Source organism: Panthera leo, chromosome E2 (assembly GCF_018350215.1).
Source record: "Panthera leo isolate Ple1 chromosome E2, P.leo_Ple1_pat1.1, whole genome shotgun sequence".
NCBI classification, from domain to species: Eukaryota; Metazoa; Chordata; class Mammalia; order Carnivora; family Felidae; genus Panthera; species Panthera leo.
In genome coordinates, this window is record NC_056693.1 from 30,989,355 (window position 1) to 31,003,451 (window position 14,097).

At 38.9% G+C, this 14,097-nt stretch overlaps 1 protein-coding gene across 2 annotated transcripts in view; it reads right to left on the minus strand.

Annotated features, from left to right (window-relative positions):
* Nucleotides 1-14,097, minus strand: part of RPGRIP1L (RPGRIP1 like) — a 122,978-nt gene that overhangs the window by 6,689 nt on the left and 102,192 nt on the right. For both annotated transcript variants that reach the window (XM_042918165.1, XM_042918166.1), the window contains exon 31: nt 9,855-9,978. The gene's annotated coding sequence lies outside the window, so the exon portion shown is untranslated. The remainder of the gene's footprint in view (nt 1-9,854; nt 9,979-14,097) is intronic.

Here is a 14,097-nt window from a genome sequence, read left to right on the forward strand (position 1 = left end):
TGTTGAGTTGTATCTTTTTTTAAATGTGTATTTTATTTTGAGAGAGAGAGAGAGAGAGAGCAAGGGAGGGGCAAAGAGAGAAGGAGAGAGAGAATCCCAAGTGGACTACATGCTGCCAGCACAGAGCATGTTAAGGGGCTCGAACTCACAAACCATGAGATCATGACTTGAGCTGAAATCAAGAGTTGGGTGCTTAACTGACTGAGTCAGCCAGGAGTTCTGAGTCAGCCTGTATGAGTTCTTTATATATTTTGGATATTAACCTCTTATTGTATAAATAACTTGCAAATATCTTCTCCCATTTAGTAGGTTGTCTTTTAATTTTGCTGATGGCTTCCATTGTTGTGCAAAAGCTTTTTATTCTGGAGTAGTCCCAATAATTTAATTTTGCTTTTGTTTCCCTTGCCTGAGGAGACATATCTGGAAAAATGTTTCTATGGCCAATGTCAAAGAAATTAATGTTTATTTTTTTCTAGGAGTTTTGTGGTTTCAGGTCTCACGTTTAGGCCTTTAATCCATTTTGAGTTTATTTCTGTGTATAGTGTAAGAAAGTGCTCATTTCATTCTTTTGCATGTAACTATCCAGTTTTCCCAGCACCATTTGTTGAAGAGACTGTCTTTTCTCCATTGTGTGTTCTTGCCTCCTTTGTTGTAGATTAATTGACCATATAAGCAGTGGTTTATTTCTAGACTCCCTATTCTGTTCTATTGTTCTATGTATCTATTTTTGTGCCAATACCATACTGTTTTGATCACTACAGCTTTGTACTATATCTTAAAATCTAAGATTGTGATACCTCTATCTTTGTTCTTCTTTCTCAAGATTGCTTTGGCTATTTGGGGTCTTCTGTGGTTCCATACAAATTATTTGTTCTAGTTTTGTGAAAAATGTTGCTGGTATTTTGATTTGATAAGGATTGCATTAAATCTGTAGACTGAGTTGAGTAGTATGGACATTTTAACAATATTGATTTTTCCAATCCATGAGAATGGAATGTCTTTCCATTTGTTTGTGTCATCTTCCATTTCTTCATCAGTGTTTTATAGTTTTCAGAGTACAAGGCTTTCACCTCCTTGGTTAATTTTATTCCTAGGTATTTTACTATTTTGGGTACTATTGTAAATGAGACTGTTTTCTTAATTTCTTTAAAAAAAATTTTTTTTTAAATCTTTATTTACTTTTTAAAAGAGAAAGAGACAGAGTGTGAGCAGGGGAGGGACAGAGAGAGGGAGACACAGAATCCGGAGCAGGCTTCAGGCTCTGAGCTGTCAGCACAGAGCCCAATGTGGGGCTTGAACTCACAAACTGTGAGATCATGACCTGAGCTGAAGTCGGATGCTTAACTGACTGAGCCACCCAGGCACCCTGTGTTTCCTTAACTTCTTTCTCTGCTACTTCATTATTAGCATATGGAAATGCAACAAAATTTTGTATACTAATTTTGCATTCTGCGACTTTACTGAATTCATTGATCAGTTCTAGCAGTTTTTTTTGGTAGAGTCTTTAGGGTTTTCTATATATAGTATCATGTCACTTGCAAATAGTGGAAGTTTTATTTCTTCCTTACCAATTTGGATGCTTTTTATTTCTTTTTGTTGTCTGATTGCTGTGGCTAAGACTTCTAGTACTATGTTGAATAAAAGTGAGAGTGGACATCCTTGTCTTATTTCTGATCCTAGAGGAAAAGCTCTCAGTTTTTCATGATTAAGTATGATGTTAGCTGTGGGTTTTTCATACATGGCCTTTATTATGTTGAGGTATGTTCCCTTTAAATCTACTTTGTTGAGTGTTTGTTTTTTGTTTTTTTTTTTTGTCATGACTGGATGTTGTACTTTGTCAAATGCTTTTTCTGCCTCTATTGGGATGATCATTTGTTTTTTTAATGCTTTCTTTTATTAATGTGATGTATCACATTGATTTGTTAATACCGAGCCACGCTTGCATTCCTGGAAGAAATCCCACTTGATTGTAGCAAATGATTTTTTTAAATGAATTGTTGGATTTGGCTTGCTAATATTTTCTTGAGGATTTTTGTATCTATGTTCATCAGAGATATTGGCCTCTAGTTTTTTTCTTTTTGTAGTGTCTTCAACTGGTTTTGGTAGCATGATAATGCTGGCCTTGTAGAATGAATTTGGTAGCTTTCCTACCTCTTCTATTTTTGGGATCCTTTGACAAGAATAGGTATTAACTCCTCTTTAAATGTTTGGTAGAATTCACTTAGGAAGCCATTGGTCCTGGGCTTTTATTTTTTGGGAGTTTTTGATTCCTGATTCATTGATTTAATTGCTAGGAATCAGTCTGTTCAAATGTTCTATTTCTTCCTGATTCAGTTTTGGAAGGTTATATGTCTGGGAATTTATCCATTACTTCTAGGTTGTCCAATTTGTTGGCATGTAACTTTTCATGGTATTCTCGTATAATCCTTTGTATTTCTGTTGTTTCGTTGTTATTTCTCCTCCTTCATTTCTGATTTTATTTATTTGAGTCATCTCTCTTTTTTTCCTGATGAATCAGGTTAATTTGTTTATCTTTTCAAAGTATAATCCTCTTTTTACCTCTTAAGAATATAAAATCTGGTAAGTGTCCACAGCTCTTTTTCATTCCATCTCATAAATATCTTCTCCACGTGTCTTCTGTTACAGCCATGTCCCTTCAGACTGAATCATTTGATTCTTCCCATACTGGGGGGAAATCTGTCCTTGAGAACCTCTCTGGGTGAATCACAATGGATGCTTCATCAGCTCTGGATCTTTCCTCTGTGACGGACAGAGTAGTACCAAATTTGCTGGGTGATGTCTCTTGGATCATTACACGTTTTTTAAAAATGTAAGTCTCTAGTCCTGCAACATCTTTCCTCGTATTTACCTAATATAAGCAGCTGCCTGACTTCCAAAGTACATTCTCTCTAGAATTATTGGGTCCAGTGTGACGGTGACCCTGAAACCATACCACATTTTCTCTGGATGTAAAAAATGGAAAATGAAAATAAAAGAATCACCATTTTGAAATGCGGCTGATTTTAGAACTGTGTAGCCCAATATGCTCACATCAGGTTAAGGTGAAAGATGCAAGGAAGTTGGTTTGATTATGGATATGCAGTCAGGTAGTAGTAGAACTAGTCAGCCTTGGGCGCGCCTGGGTGGCTCGGTCAGTTAAGCGTCCAACTTTGGCTCAGGTCATGATCTCACAGTTTGTGGGTTCAAGCCCCACATTGGGCTCTGTGCTGACAGCTCAGAGGCTGGAGCCTGCTTTGGATTCTGTGTCTCCCTCTCTCTCTGCCCCTCCCCTGCTTGCACCTCTCTCAAAAATAAGTAAACATTAAACATTTTTTTAATAAAAAAATAATATTGTTTAAAAAATAAAAAAGAACTAGTCAGCCTTGGTCAGTGGACTCAGCTGTCGCTGACTCTTTTCATATAGTTTGAAGCTATATTTTTCTACTGTCACCCAAGAATCTTATATGAAAGAGCTTCTTAATATCTAAACAGCCCCAGGGCCTCAAAAAAGCAGGAATGTGAAGATAAAAATATAAGCCTCTTCTGCAGTTTTTTAAAAAAGACTTTATTTTTTTTTTAGAAAAGTTTTGGGTTCATAGCAAAATTGGGTGGAAAGTACAGAAAGTATATAAATCTCTTGCCTTCTGCCATCCCCCACTCACCTCACAGGCACAATCTCCCCCACTATCTACATCCTGCACCAGAGTGGTACATTTGTTACAACTGGTGAACTTACACTGACACATTATTATCATTCGAAGTCCATAGTTTACGTAGGGTTCACTCTTGGTGTTGGACATTTTATAGGTTTGGGCAAGTGTATAACAACATGTGTCCACCATTACGGCACCTTACAGAATACGTTCACTGCCATCATTATCCTCTGTATTCTACCTATTCATCCCTCCCTCCTCCTAGCCCTGGCAACCACTGACATTTTTCCTATCTCCATGGTTTTGTTTTTGTAGATTGTCATATAGTTGGAATCACGCAGCACGTAGCCTTTTCAGATTGGCTTCTGTCACTTAGTAATATGCACTTAAGTTTCTTTTGTATCTTTTCATGGCTTTTGTGCCGAGGGGTATATTCCACTGTCTGAATGTACCACGTGTTATTTATCCATCCACATGTTGAAGGACATCTTGGTTGTTCCAAGTTTTGGCATTTATGAATAAAGCTGCCATGAATGTCTGTATGCAGGCTTTTGTATGGACGTAAGTTTTCAGCTCATTAGGGTTAATATCAAGGAGCACAGTTGCTGGATTGCTTGGTAAGAATATGTTGAGCTTTGTAAGGAACTGCCAAACTGTCTTCCAAAGTGGCCATACCATTTTGCACTCCCATCACGGATGTCTGAAGAATGGCTATTGTGCTACATTCTCGCCAGCATTTGGTGCTATCCTAATGTTCCAGATTCGGGCCATTCTAGTAGATGTGTAGTGGTAGGTCATTGTTGTTTTAATATGTAATTCCTTCATGACATATGTTAAGCATCTTTTCACTTGCTTATTTTCCATCAGTGTATCTTCTTTGATGGGGTGTCCAGATCTTTGGCCCATTTTTTAAATTGGGTTGTTCATTTCCCTATTGTTGAGTTTTGAGCCCTTGGCATATTTTGGATACCAGTCCTTCATCAGATATTTTCTCCCAGCGTTCTTACTCTCTTGACAGTGTCTTCTGCACAGAAGTTATAAGTTTTAATGAAGTCCAGCTTCTCAATCATTTCTTTCATGGGTCATGTCTTTGATTTTGGGTCATTAGTTTTAGTAACAAAAACAGGGACAATAACAAGACTAACCCAGAGTGGGATGTTAATTGCCATAAAAGCAATAATATAGTATTGACTAGAGCTGGATGGTGATGTTTTATTTTCCATTTAAGGAGTCTTCCATGCAAATCATTCCCACATGTAATATGAAAAAATATATATATTTACAATTATTTTGTTTATCGGTGTAGCTATTTCAAGTGAAATGTCTGCAGTGGAAATAGAGCAGGCTGCACATGTCAATCCTGATTTGAGATTAGCAGGCAGCAACCATTCCCCAAGCTGCTGCTCCTGACACCTTGCTTGAACTCAAAGCCAACTATTATCAACAGAGGTGTTTTTCCATTCCCTGGGAAGTTAGTAATGGTGTTCCATAGAAGAATGCCTTCCTTCACTGTTCCCAGTAGCAGAAACCGCAGCTGCTAATGACTATAACTCTGTGGACATGTTAAACATCAGAATTTGTTAAACATCATGGCACAGGAATTGCTATGCTATGGCAAAAAATGATAATGATAGTAACGAGACAATCACACTGCAAGGAGCTGGACTCCAATGAAATATGTATCAGGGAGATCTTTGGGGAATGATATTGGCAGTCCTGGTCTAAGAGATACCACAGCCTGTGTGTTTATCGGCCAATGAGCTCAGATGGATAGATAACTGAAAAAGAGCTTAAAGGAAATAGGGGACTTCTTGAAGGGGATCTCAGGGGCTAACATAGAATCTCTTCCACTGTATTCTCTTGGTCAAAGTAGTTACAGGCACAGCCCAGATCCAAGGGGGAGGAAAAATAGATCCCACCTCTTGACGGGGGCAGTTTGGGCCATCATTAATTCACCACCTATAGTAATTTCTATTTTTTCCTTGCCTCTTAGTCAATTGGCATGAGGAGCGCAAAATGATGATGCACTAATTGTGGCTCCTGTGGAACTCTCACTATGTTCGCTTAGGTGAAATGATTCCCCTCTTTGGAATAAGGACCTCACAGAACCTAAAATTGTAAGGATGGGAAGCACATATTCTGTAAGCGTGTTACTGGGAGTGGTGTGGAGGGCACTCCTACTTCTACCTTTTGGTTTCTGGACCCACATATTTTAGCTATGGGCACAAAGTGCTTGCTGTATTAGCTATAGACTCAGGACATGAATTGCCTCTTGGAAGACAGCACTTCAAGTTGCTCAGTTGTCTCTGTGCAGGCACTTCAGCTGAGCCCACAGTAGGACATCCCACCATGTCTATGAGGATAGCAATCGATATTGGGCACTGCAATATTTGGTAGAAGCAGTCATATCTCTTCTTCCATAAAAAGGCGTCCCTTGATCTGAGGCAAAGTCATGGGGGATGTCATTTGGTAAATCAAACATGTTATCCATCTGATGGAAATACCGATGGGGCATTGTGGATGGGGCAGGCAAAGATATATCCAGAGGAGGTATTCACTGCAGTAAGAACGAATTACTGCCTCTTCCAAAATAGAAGTACAGTGTATCTCAACTTGCCATTAATGGCTGGCTGGTCTCCTTGAGGGATGGTACCATACTGAGGGCTCAGTGTTAGTCTGTGCTGCCATTAGGCTGTGAATTGAGCAGGGCAGGAGCTAGGACCAACCTTGATGGGAGGGAGTCCAGCAATGGGCCATGCATGACCTCCATCCCCATCCTTTGGGGCCATCCTTAAGTGAAAGTACAGTGTGGCAGCCATCTGTTTTGAGCTCACACCAACAAACTGGGCCTACTGACCCATAAAGCAATCTAGAGACTTCTTTTTACTTCCTCCGGTCCCCAGTTGTAGTGGGTAGCCCACCTGTCCCATGGGACCACAGGGGTGAGTTTAGGAAGAGGCACTGGTGGCATGGGAGTTTGGGCCACCGGTTTTGGAGTCTTACTGCTGCTCTCTGAATTGCTGTCTGGATAGGACTGTTGGGCCTGATCCCAAGTGTACCATTCTATTATGCAATAAATTGCTATTGCTTGTCTACAGGCTAAGTAAACTCCTACTGGTACAGGCTAAGTAAACTCTTCCTTCTTTCTGGAGAAATTGCAGAGCTGAAAGCAAAGAACACAATACGCCCCTCGGGCAAGATGCTGTTAGAGTGAAGCGAAGTGAAGCTATCACAGAACTGGCCACCAATGCCACAGCTGGAATCTGACATGTGGCAGAAAGGACATGAGGTAGGGCCCTACAGGCATCCCGATGCACCCCATCTACGTTAGTTCTATTATTCCAAACTGGTTTAGAGTCTCTGGCCCTGTCTCTGTCGTCATGGGGAGAAAACACAATGATCAGACTTGGGAGACATCTCTGAGCGAGCCATGTTGGAGGATCTCCAGTCTCTGCGAAAACATGTGACACCATTGTACATTCCCCCGGTTAAAACACTTCATTCCCAGTTTTATTGTGTTGCCTGTGGCCCCTTACTTTTGAGGCTTTTCTTTTTGTATATATGCCATGTTCTCCCCCCTCTGTATTCCTGTAAGATGGTTTTGGAGCTCCAAAGGGTCCTTTTTGTAGTTCCTACTCAAGTTTTTAAAATGGGAACTCTGTTCCATTTACTGTAGATCATGACACGGATATAGACCCAAAGACATTCAATGGGTTCCTGACATCAGTCTCTGAGTCTCCAATTCCTCATTTTTAAGAAACTGATAGTAACTCCAGTGTGTTTCACATTGGCCTTGTTCTACTCAGTGCATGCTAGAATGTGTCCTGCTTTCTAGGCTTAGTTTCTGAGTCCTTAGCTGTTGTTTTAATGACTGCATCACCATTTTATTGCCACCCCTCCCCCACTCAGCCTTGTCTTCTTCCACCCTTCCAAAGCCTTGTTAGCACAGGGGTGTGCACCCTTCCATATGCTTCCTCCTGCTCATATAATTATCTTTCATTTGCATGTACAGAGTCTCAGACAGTGGTCCCATTCTTCCTTGCTAGTGGAATCTTGACTTTATTTGCAATGCAGTATACTTAGTCCTGGCATTGGGTCATGATTGGTCCAAGCCATAATGATAATCCTTTCTCTGTGTTTCCCAGCCTACCCTGAAGCTAGAGGTGGCCACGTGACCCAGTTTGGGCCAAGGAGATGTTAGCTACGGGTGGGGGTTCCAGGAAAACTTTTGATGACTCATTTAGAGCCCTTCTTCCTGCCCAGAATGCTCATAAGATGTCTGTAGGTGCTGTAGGCATCTTATGGCTGTCCAATGAAAAAGATGGAAGAGTAGAAATATAGAAAGGGTCTAGGTCTTTCAGAGCCCTACTGAGCTGCTGAAATGAGCTAGAAACTGTCTCTATTCACACTACTACTCATGGAGGAAAAACAAACTCCTTTGTTTAAACCACTGCTAATCTGGTGTATTGTTATCTTGCATCCAAAAGCATTTATAACTGATACGAGTTGCATATGCACCCGCACACAAATTTTTTGGTCTTCAGTTTACAAGTGTAATCATATTATACATATTTGTCTTCGTTTATGAAATTTGGCTAATATTATACAAATATGTATACATATACATATACATAATATGTATGCACATTATACATATTTTTTCTTAGTTTATGAAGTTTAGGAAATTTATATCCTTCATCATACACAATGGAAATTTCTCCAAGTCAATGTGTACAGCCCTAACTTATTTAAAAAATATTTTATTAATTGTTGTGGATAGGTACTACTAGCACATGGTTCAGAGTTCAAAATGCATAAATGGAAAATGGTGTGGTCACTCTGAAACATTAGCAATTCCTTGGGGTGCCTGGGTGGCTCAGTTAAGCATCCGACTTCGGCTCAGGCCATGATCTCACAGTCCATGAGTTTGAGCCCCACGTTGGGCTCTGTGCTGACAGATTGGAGCCCGGAGCCTGCTTTGGATTCTGTGTCCCCCTCTCGACCTGCCCCTCCCCCACCTGTGTTCTGTCTGTCTCTCAAAAATGAATAAACAGTAAAAAATTTTATATAAAAAAAGAAACACCAGCAATTCTTCAAAAAGTTAAATATAGAGTTACTATAAGTTAAAAAATTCACTGCTAGGTATATACCCAAGAAAAATAAAAGCATACATCTACACAAAAACCTTTACATAACTGTTCATAGCAGGATTATTCATAATAGCCCCCAAATGCCTTTCAACTTATGAATGAACAAAAATGTAGTATATTCATATAATTGGAATATTATTCAGCAAAAAAAAAAAAAAAGAAATACTGATGCATGCCACAATGTAAGTAAACTTTGAAAGCATTAATGCTAAATGAAAAAAAGCCAGTCACAGCAAACACAATATTGTATGATGGAATTTATGTGAAATGTGCAGCATAGGCAAATCAATAGAGATGGAGAATAGATTAGTGGTTACCTGGGGCCAGGGGTGGGGAAGCTAGAAATGGGGAATGGTTGCTAACGTGTAGGTGGTTTCTTTCTGGAGTGCTAAGAATGTTCTAAGTTTTCATTTTGGTGATAGTTGCAGAGCTATGTGAATATAGCTGAACTGTATACTTCATTTTTTTAAAGTTTATTTATTTATTTTGAGAGAGAGAGAAAAAGAGAATGCATGTGCAAGCGAGTGGGGGAGGGGCAGAGAGAGAGAGAGGGAGAGAGTCCCAAGCAGGTTCCACACTCTCAGCATAGAGCTCGACTCGGGGCTCAAACCCACAAACCGCGAGATCATGACTGGAGCCCAAACCAAGAGTCAGAGGCTTAACTGAATGAGCCACCCAGGTGCCCCTGAATTGTACACTTTTAATGGCAGAATTTCACGGTGTGTGAAATGTATCTCAACACAGCTATTAAAAATATACAAACCGAAATACAGTAAAACATGAGGTTTTTTTTTTTTCTACTTCTTCCCCAGCTACCCAGTTCCTATTCCAAGAAGCTACCACTTACTGACTTCTTGGATGTACTTCCGAAAATATTTTGTTTATACTCAAGCACAGGCACATGTTTTTACATAATTCATTGCATATACCACACACTATTATTTTACCTTTTCACTTAGAAATGTGTCTTGAAGGCACAGGCACAGAGAGGAGAACATCTTGCGAAGACAGAGGGAGCCTGGGGTTATGTGCCTAGAAGCCAAGGACTTACCAGCAACCACCAGAAGCTAGGAAACAGGCATGGAACAGATCCTTCCCTAGAGACTTCAGATGGACTATGGCCCTGCACCTTGGTTTCGGACTTGTAGCTTCCAGAACTCTGAGAGCGTAAATTCCTATTGTTTTAAGCAAATAAATAAATGAATAAATAAATAAATAAATAAATAAATAAATAATAATAATCAGACAAATACGTATCTTGTGGATTACTACATACTAGCACATCTAAGGTTGACCCCTTCTTTCAAACAGTGGCATAGTATTCTATTTCATGACTGTAACATAATTTTTTAATGAGTTCCCTATTTGATATTTAGAGTATTTTCCATTTGCTTTTCCACACAATGATGAAATAAATAATCTTGTCTGTACATCATTTCCTATATTTGCAAGTGCATATATGGGGTGAAATCTTAGCGGTGAAATTGTTGGATTAAAGGATAAATGTATTGGGGAGCCTGGGTGGCTCAGTCAGCTGAGCATCCAACTCTTGGTTTTGGCTTAGGTCATAATCTCATGGTTCATGAGTTTGAACCTCGTGTTGGGCTCCGTGCTGACAGTGCGGATCCTGCTGGGGATTCTCTCTCTCTCTCTCTCTCTCTCCTTCTCTCTCTCTCTCTGTCTGCCTCTCCTCTGCTTGCATGCGTGCATGCACTCTTTTTCTCTCAAAATAAACAAACCTTAAAAAAAAAGGATAAGTGTATTTTTTATTTTGATGGAATTGCCAAAGTGATCTGCACAGTGTTTGTGGGAAGCTACCCTTCCACTGGCAATGTGTGAGTGTGCCTGACTCCCATCGTCATGATAGCTCCACATATCATAACATTTTTGATCTTGCCAATCTGGTAGTCGAAAATTATATCTCATTGCAGTTGTAATGGGCGTTTTTGTTATTATGAGCATGTTAAGCATCTTTTCCACATCTAATATCATCGCATTCAATAAGTTTAATGTTATATTCATTAAATCATTTGAATTTTCTCTAAATTGTTCACATCCTGTACCCACTTCTCCATGGATTGTTGGTCTTTTTCTTCTTTAGGAGCTCTTTATAGTAAGGAAATTAGCTGTTTGTTTCATTGCTAGCAAATATTTTTTCAAGTTTTTCATTTTTCCTTTGATTTTATGGTTTTTTTTTTTTTGCCATTAAGAAAATTTTACTTTTGTGTAGTCAAATTTATTACTATTTTCTTTCATAGTTTCTGGATTTTGTGAAATGGTAAAAATAATTATTTGTTTATTTCTAAAGCATTTGTGGTTTCATTTTTACATGTAAATATTTGTAGGATTTATTTTGCTTTAAGGAAGGAGTAAGGATCTAATTAGTTTTTTTTCTAGATGCTTTTTTAGCAGCTCTGGCATCATTTATGAGTAGTCTGTTTCTCTCCACTAACTCGATATGCCACCTTCGATGTTCCAACTTCTTCTTTGTTTTTGGCTGTGTTTCTAGACCTTCTGAGCCATGTTGCATTCTTGGAATAAAAACCTCTTGATCATGACTTGTTATAGTGTTTTTTAAATGTTTCTTTATTTTTGAGAGAGAGAGAGAGAGAGAGAGAGAGAGAGAGAAGGGGAGGGGCAGAGAGAAAGGGAGACACAGAATCTCAAGCAGGCTCCAGGCTCTGAGCTGTCAGCACAGAGCCCCACGCGGGGCTCAAACACACAAATCCCAAGATCATGACCTGAGCGGAAGTTGGACGCTTAACTGACTGAGCCATTCAGGCACCCCGATATATACAGTTTTCTTTCTTTCTTTCTTTCTTTCTTTCTTTCTTTCTTTCTTTCTTTCTTCCTTCCTTTCTTTCTTTCTTTCTCTTTCTTTCCTAATATGAAATTTATTGTCAAATTGGTTTCCATACAACACCCAGTGCTCATCCCAACAGGTGCCCTCCTCAATTCCCATCACTCACTTTCCCCTTCCTCCCACCCCCCACCAACCTCCAGTTCATTCTCAGTTTTTAAGAGTCTCTTAGGTTTGCCTCCTTCCCTCTCCCTCTCTAACTTTTTTTTTTTCCTTTCCCTCCCCCATGGTCTTCTGTTAAGTTTCTCAGGATCCACATAAGAGTGAAAACATATGGCATGTCTTTCTCTGTCTGACATTTCACTTAGCATAACTCTCTCCAAAAGGCCATATTTCATTCTTTCTCATTGCCAAGTAGTACGCCATTCTGTATATAAACCACAATTTCTTTATCCATTCATCAGTTGATGGACATTTAGGCTCTTTCCATAATTTGGCTATTGTTGAAATTGGCTGCTATAAACATTGGGGTACAAATGCCCCTATGCACCAGCGCTCCTGTATCCCTTGGGTAAATTCCTAGCAGTGCTATTGCTGGGTCATAGGGTAGATCTATTTTTAATTTTTTGAGGAACCTCCACACTGTTTTCCAGAGTGGCTGAACCAGTTTGCATTCCCACCAACAGTGCAAGAGGGTTCCTGTTTCTCCATATCCTCTCCAGCATCTATAGTCTCCCGATTTGTTCATTTTAGCCACTCTGACTGGCGTGAGGTGATATCTCAGTGTGGTTTTGACTTGTATTTCCCTGATGAGGAGTGATGTTGAGCATCTTTTCATGTGCCTGTTTGGCCATCTGGATGTGTTCTACAACAATCCAAATGCTTTGGGATGCAGCAAAGGCAGTCCTGAGAGGAAAATACATTGCAATCCAGGCCTATCTCAAGAAACAAGAAAAATCGCAAATACAAAATCTAACAGCACACCTAAAGGAAATAGAAGCAGAACACCAAAGACACCCCAAACCCAGCAGAAGAGAAATAATAAAGGTCAGAGCAGAAATAAACAATATAGAATCTAAAAAAACCTATAGAGCAGATCAATGAAACCAAGAGTTGGTTTTTTGAAAAAATAAACAAAATTGATAAACTTCTAGCCAGGCTTCTCAAAAGGAAAAGGGAGATGATCCAAATAGGTAAAATCATGAATGAAAATGGAATTATTACAACCAATCCCTCAGAAATACAAGCAATTATCAGGGAATACTATGAAAAACTATATGCCAACAAACTGGACAACCTGGAAGAAATGGACAAATTCCTAAGCACCCACACACTTCAAAACTCAAACAGGAAGAAATAGAAAACTTGAACAGACCCATAAGCAGCAAAGAAATTGAATCAGTTATCAAAAATCTCCCAATAAATAAGAGTTCAGGACCAGATAGTTTCCCTGGGGAATTCTACCAGACATTTAAAGCAGAGATAATACCTATCCTTCTCAAGCTGTTCTGATGTATACAGTCCTTTAAAAGATTAGGGGAGTTTTCCTTCTTTTTATATCTCTGGAACACTCTGAATAGCATTAAAATGATCTAGTCTTTGAAGGCTATTAGTATTCACTTGTAAAACCTTCTGAGCCTGGTGCTTTTTGGAATTAGTATTATAATACTTTATTTCTTCTGTGGAAATTGATCTTTCAAGCTTTCTTTCTTTACCAGGCTCAATTTTGAAAAGCTGTATTTTTCAGAAAATTAGCTATATCATCTAGATTTTCAAAATATTTTCGAAGAATTATGCAATTTAGACTCATGATGTTTAAAAATAACTCAAATAATCTCCCATTGTCCTATTTTCTTTTTAATATTTATTTATTTTTGAGACACACAGAGAGAGTAGAATAAAAGGGGGGGGGGCAGAGAGGGAGGGAGACACAGAATCCAAAGCAGACTTCAGGCTCTGAGCTGTCAGCACAGAGTCCGATGCAGGGCTTGAACTTAAGAACCGTGAGATCATGACCTGAGCTGAAGTTGGACGGTTAACGAACTGAGCCGCCCAGGTGCCCCATCCTATTTTCATTTGTACTCGTGATTTCTCTCTTTTATAATGATTAGGTCCAGTTTGTTGATTATTTCACAGAAGTATTTTATTTATTAATTCTACTTTTGGTTTTTAACTCATTCATGCTTTTATTTTTACTATTTCCTTCTCTCTACTTTCATTAGAGTTACTTTTTGTCCCCCTTTTAACTTTTGAGATAGATATTTCATTTGTTACACTTTTGTTTTCATTCTTATGTTTAATCTATGCATTTTCTTTGCTTTAACTGTATCTCAAAGATTCGGATATACAGGGTTTTTCATAATCATTATTTTTCTAAGAAACTGTTCAATTTCAATTTATATTTCTCCATTGACTAAGGAACTGCTTAATAACATTTTATTTCCAGATGGAAAAGAATTTGTGCCTTTTGATTTTATTTTCCATTTTATTACAT